General features: G+C 44.1%; 1 non-coding gene across 1 annotated transcript; it reads left to right on the top strand.

Annotated features, from left to right (window-relative positions):
- The first annotated feature begins 1,166 nt into the window (after window positions 1-1,166).
- On the top strand, window positions 1,167-1,248 carry trnas-cga (transfer RNA serine (anticodon CGA)). Its single transcript has one exon. It is a non-coding gene; the product is annotated as a tRNA-Ser (tRNA).
- The last annotated feature ends 4,658 nt before the right edge of the window (window positions 1,249-5,906 follow it).

The following is a 5,906-nucleotide window of genomic DNA, read 5'->3' as shown; positions in this document are numbered from 1 at the left end:
TCTCTGCTGTGTAACTGAGCTCTCTGCTGTGTAACTGTGCTCTCTGCTGTGTAACTGTGCACTCTGCTGTGTAAATGTGCTCTATGCTGTGAAACCTTGACCTCTGCTATGTAACTGAGCTCTCTGCTGTGTAACTGTGCTCTCTGCTGTGTAACCTTGCTCTCTGCTGTGTAACTGTGCTCTCTGCTGTGGAACCGTGCTCGCTGCTGTGTAACCGTGCTCTCTGCTATGTAACTGAGCTCTCTGCTGTGTAACCGTGCTCGCTGCTGTGTAACTGTGCTCTCTGATGTGTAACCTTGCTCTCTGCTGTGTAACTGTGCTCTCTGCTGTGTAACCGTGCTCTCTGCTGTGTAAGTGAGCTCTCTGCTATGTAACTGAGCTCTCTGCTGTGTAACTGTGCTCTCTGCTGTGTAACTGAGCTCTCTGCTGTGTAACTGAGCTCTCTGCTGTGTAACTGAGCTCTCTGCTGTGTAACCGTGCTCGCTGCTGTGTAACTGTGCTCTCTGCTGTGTAACCTTGCTCTCTGCTGTGTAACTGTGCTCTCTGCTGTGTACCGTGCTCTCTGCTGTGTAACTGTGCTCACTGCTGTGTAACTGTGCACCCTGCTGTTTAACTGAGCTCTCTGCTGTGTAACTGTGCACTCTGCTGTGTAACAGAGCTCTCTGCTGTGTAACTCTGCACCCTGCTGTGTAACAAAGCTCTCTGCTGTGTAACTGTGCACCCTGCTGTGTAACTGTGCTCTCTGTCATGGAACCGTGACTCTGCCGGTGACAGAACTTCACTGTGGTTGTGCTAATCATTCCCTGTTGTGTAAATGTGTTCCCAGTTGTGGAAATATGATCCGTCTGAAGCAGAACCTTTCTCCGCCATTACTGAGACTAAATTTCAATTCTAGATTTATTAAATCTTGTCACGAAAGGTGAGTTCAGGCCTCTGGATTCCCAGTCCAGCGACATAACCTTGTGTTCCTGTTATCAAATCAGTTCGTTCAGCTCAACATTCTCAATACTGTGAAGGCGTGGCGCCAAATCTAATGGGGTTTTTTTCCCACGCAGATTCAATCCCTACTCACAGAAAGACTGGGACACCGTTCATCGCATTACTGCAATCCCGCGTGTCTGGTTTTACAATGCTTTCTATAGAACGAATTGGCAGTGCAGATATAAGCTGCGATGGCCGAGTGGTTAAGGCGTTGGACTCGAAATCCAATGGGGTTTCCCCGCGTAGGTTCGAACCCTACTCGCAGCGAAATAATGGTAATGTTGGAGCCATTTGTTCGAAAAATGCGGTGTCGTTTTCATCATTCAATGTTTTCTGATGAAATGTCATTACATAAGAATCTTCTTGTGCCCTGAAGCTGTGTTTCTCATTCTGCTTTCGCTCTGAATTTTCTGATTTGTCAGGACAAGATCACCACTTCAGTAACGTTCATATTAACTTCATCAGGAACCAGAATTGTGAAAATTCACAAAGCAATGTGAAATTTATTTTTGTCACATCTTTTGCCAGAATTTATCATATATCAGAATTTTTAATGTCTCTTATTGTGAAACTGACCAGCCGAACTGAAAGTTCTAAATAAAGCAGCGCAACAAATTGAAGGCTTGTCAACAGCCGGGAAGGGAGCAATGCTCCCCATATACCGTCCCTGCTGACTCACCATGGCCCAACTATTGTTTATCTTCACTTTGCATTTGCTTGAGAAACTGTTTTTAATCATTCTTACAATGTTTATGTTATTTCACTCCAATTTAAGAATGTTCCGAAAGTGTCCGTGTCGCACGGCTCCCGTTCAGCCAGGAGATGGCACCAGTCCACAATAAATGTATTTATTTCTGATGTTCTGTGTGTAACAACAATCGCTTATTGTCACAAGTCGGCTTCAGTGAAGTTACTGTGAAAAGCCACGTTCCGGCGCCTGTTTCGGCAGGCCGTACGGTACCATTACATAGGACTCTTACTGCAGCCTGAGACCTCAACTCGTCCTTGTGTCCCGATGCTGCCGTTTGTAACCTGCTTAAATCATCACTTTTATTAATTAGTCATCATTTTGTAAGTAACCTAGGTGCTAATTTCACCAGGTACCAGGAGTGTCCATAACACAGTTTGTAAACTGAAATGTACTTGTCTCATTTTTCTGGCCCGGATAACCCAGCTGTTTACTATTGTTTCTAACTGAGAACTCATGTGTTCAAAAAACATTTGTACTGAAAAAGAATGAAGCTGGATTTTAAGAAAGAAGCGCACGAATGAAGATTATTTTGTGTATTGTATTTGAGGAGTGTCCAAATTTAAAATGCTCATGAATGAAAGTGTCTTTGCCGAACGCCTCCCGTTCAGCCAGGAGATGGCACCAGTCCACAATAAATGTATTTATGCAGTTTATTTCCAATGTTATGAATCATTACATAGGGCTCTTACTCTGGCCTGAGAGCTTACCTTGTCTCTGTGTCCTGAGGCTGCCATCTTCACCCTGTTTAAGCAATCATAGAATACTTCTTGTGCAGAAAGAGGACATTCGGCCCATCGAGTCTGCACTGATCACCCCAAGGAGCACCCAACCTACGGCCCATACCCACGTAAACGTTTGGACACTAAGGGCCAATTTAACATGGCCAATCCATCTAAACTGGACATCTTCGGACAGTGGAGGAAACTCACGCAGACACGGGAAGAACGTGCAAGACTGTAACCCAAGGCTGGAATTGACCGCGAGCCCCTGAGTGTTAACCACGGTGACACCCAAAAGCCGACTCTGGTGGGATTTGAACCTACCGCCTCATGGCCACGAATTGCATGTTTTTGTATTAGTTGTCATAATGTAAGCCATGATGTGGGGATGCCGGTGTTGGACTTGGGTGGGCTCAGTAAGAAGTCTTACAGCACCAGGTTTAAGTCCAACAGGTTTCTTTCGATTCACCTGAGGAAGGAGCTGCGCTCCGAAAGCTAGTGATTCGAAAGAAACCTGTTGGACTTTAACCTAGTGTTGTAAGACTTCTTATCACAATGCAAATACATCAGTTGCTGATCTCATCAGGCTCCAGGAGTGTCCGTAAACTGAATGTTGCTTGTGTCATTTTACTGACGCGATTAACCCAACTTTTCACTCTTGTCTCTATTTACGATTTGTTATTGTTTACTAATATTACTTACATTTATTATTACTGTTATTATTATTTACATTGTGTATTTATGCATGTCTTATGTTTTACATGTAAGAACCGATCTGTCTGGGCTGTATGTAGAACAATACTTTTCACTGTACCTCGGTCCACGTATTATGGGCCAGGGTTTAGAGAACCCCAAAGTATATCACGGAGTTCACCTGACCCACAACTTTAAACACATTTTGGTTATGGGGAGCACAAGGGCCCATTTTACAGGTGTGATGCAACAGAGATCTAAAGTATGTTTAAAACAAAAGTATTTTAATTACATGAATCCAGTTAACATTTTATAAACACACAGTAAACAGTATATCAACTACAAATCCTGACCACTCCCCAAAAGATACAGGACTCTATAGACAACCCTTGATAACTTTCCAAACACCATCTGGCCTTTGCTTGCGAAATCCGACCAACTGTCCTGGCTTGAAACAATTCACACCTCTTTAACCTGGGGTTACCCCTCTCTCTGGCTCTGTAAAGACTTAATTACCTGCAAATGCTCGCATTTAAAGTCTTGCATCTTTGACTTTGTCTATATAAATGTTTCTGGAACCTACCTCTCCATTCAGCTGGGGAAGGAGCAGCGCTCCGAGAGCTAGTGATTTGAAACAAACCTGTTGGACTTTAATTTGGTGTTGTAAGACTTCTTGCTGTATGTGAGAAGGGATAGAATCTCCGTGAAAAAAGACCATTGGATTTGGAGTCCAACCCTTGAACTATTCGAAAATCTCAGCTCCCTAAACGCACTGTTCGACTGATTAAATTGTTGGTGTAACAATATCAGTTACAGATATTCCAGAAATTCATGTTTTTTTAAAAAACATTGCGGTCAGTTGGGCGCAGTTGGTGAAGAAGTGCAGTATTGACTGCGGTGCATTATCTAACCAATCAGAAAAGGTACCAGCTTACACCTGACTAAAGTTAACCAGCTCCCATGCCTTTCAATTCCAGATTTATTAAATCAGTGAATTTAACTGTCACCAGAGGGCGTGTTGGGATTTATTCTCTGTCCCAAAGATTAGTTCGGGCCGCAGGTTTCCCAATCCAGTGTCTTAACCTTTCACCCCAGTTAACAAAAACCGTCCATTCAGCTCATTACTAAACATCTTCCTGAGTAGATTAGAATTCCCGCCACAGAATCTTATTGAACCGATTGACACAAAACATTTTGTTCTGGATGGAGCTTCGATTGTTTATCCAGATCAAACAGAAATTGTGGATTCCTTAGGATCTAAGCAGAGTACCAAGATGAGAGACAATTGAATGAACAAAATAGCAACAAAATAGATTCTGAGACAAGTCGGGAAATGTTTAGACGGAATCGCGGAACTTTGAGCTGAGGAAGGAAAACCAGCAATGTAATTTCTGTTTGAAACGGCCGCGGCAGGACTCGAACCTGCAGTTTTCTGATATTGTCAGTAGATTCACCTTACCCGTTAGGCCACGCAGCCACCTGCTGCGTTGAGATAACTGATGTTAACATCATGTGAGAAAATACTGTGACTAGACGTGTTTCATTTCTGTGTTTTGATGATCCGCTGATTCCCAGATTCCATAAAATACAAGGGAAAGCTCCAGCTGCCGGACATTGTCATTTTCGACGTCGAAAACTCCTTTCACCCTGTGAGCCGTGAAGATTCATGGAGCAACATCCACAAACTCGGCTGCTTCCGGACATGTGTCACATCCTCTGCCTGCTCCACAATCACATACAGTCAGTGATCCTCACCAAGTGAACGAACACAAACTCCCCTCAATAAAAACTGCAGAGAAACAAAGGGTGCGTCATTGCACCAATTCACTTTTCCATTTTCCTCACTTCAATATTGTACCTGTCACCCAGCAACTTCCCCACAGGCCTGGAGAAAATCAAAGGAAGGACAGGAAATTGTTCACACTCCAACCATCTTCATTGGAAAGACAAACTCGATCTTCAGTCATTGAGCTCTAGGCTGTAGGTAATGTTTGTGTGGGTGCTGATTCGGAAACTTAGCCCAGGTCACTGCAGTTATGGATTTGATATCATTTGCGCTGGGAGTTTCTGATAGTGCATCGTGTGTCAGGATGGCCGAGCGGGTCTAAGGCCAGTTCGCAGTTCAGGTCGCAGTCTCCTCTGGAGGCGAGGATTGAAATCCCACCCCTGACATTGGCTGTTCCCCCGCGAGGGTCATCCAACCCCGCGGGATCTCTCACCTGGAAACACAAGGGGAGCAGATACAGAGAAACAGCGACCACCTGCAAGTTCCACTCCGAGACACACACCATCCTGGGAAATATATCACCCTTTCTGTGGCTGGCTCACAATCCCGGAACTCCCTCCCTAACAGCACTGTGTGTGTACATACACCACATGGACTTGCAGCGGCTCAAGAATCACGTCACCGCCAAATTCTCAAGGGTAATTAATTTTGGACAATAGTTGTTGACGGATTCAGCGACACCCACATCCCGTCAAATAACTTTTAAAATATTTTGGTAACCGAGTCCCCTGAACTCAGCTCAGAAAGTTCACAAATCACAAAGCAAATTACCTCAAATGTTGATCATCATAAATAATAAACACAGGAAATGCTGGAAATGCTCAGAATTAAACAGTATCTGTGGGGAGAAAACTAGAAGCAGCGTTCCAGCTCTGTGACTGGATCATTTCCTTCTCCCTCAGTGTGAAATCCTGGACTCAGCTGATAAACAGCAAGATGCCAATCACCAGTCATCAGTATCAGAAACAATGAACCT

Source organism: Scyliorhinus torazame, chromosome 24, assembly GCF_047496885.1.
Source record: "Scyliorhinus torazame isolate Kashiwa2021f chromosome 24, sScyTor2.1, whole genome shotgun sequence".
Lineage (NCBI taxonomy): Eukaryota > Metazoa > Chordata > Chondrichthyes > Carcharhiniformes > Scyliorhinidae > Scyliorhinus > Scyliorhinus torazame.
Note: the sequence above shows the minus strand (reverse complement) of the source record. Positions and strands in the feature narration are given on the sequence as shown.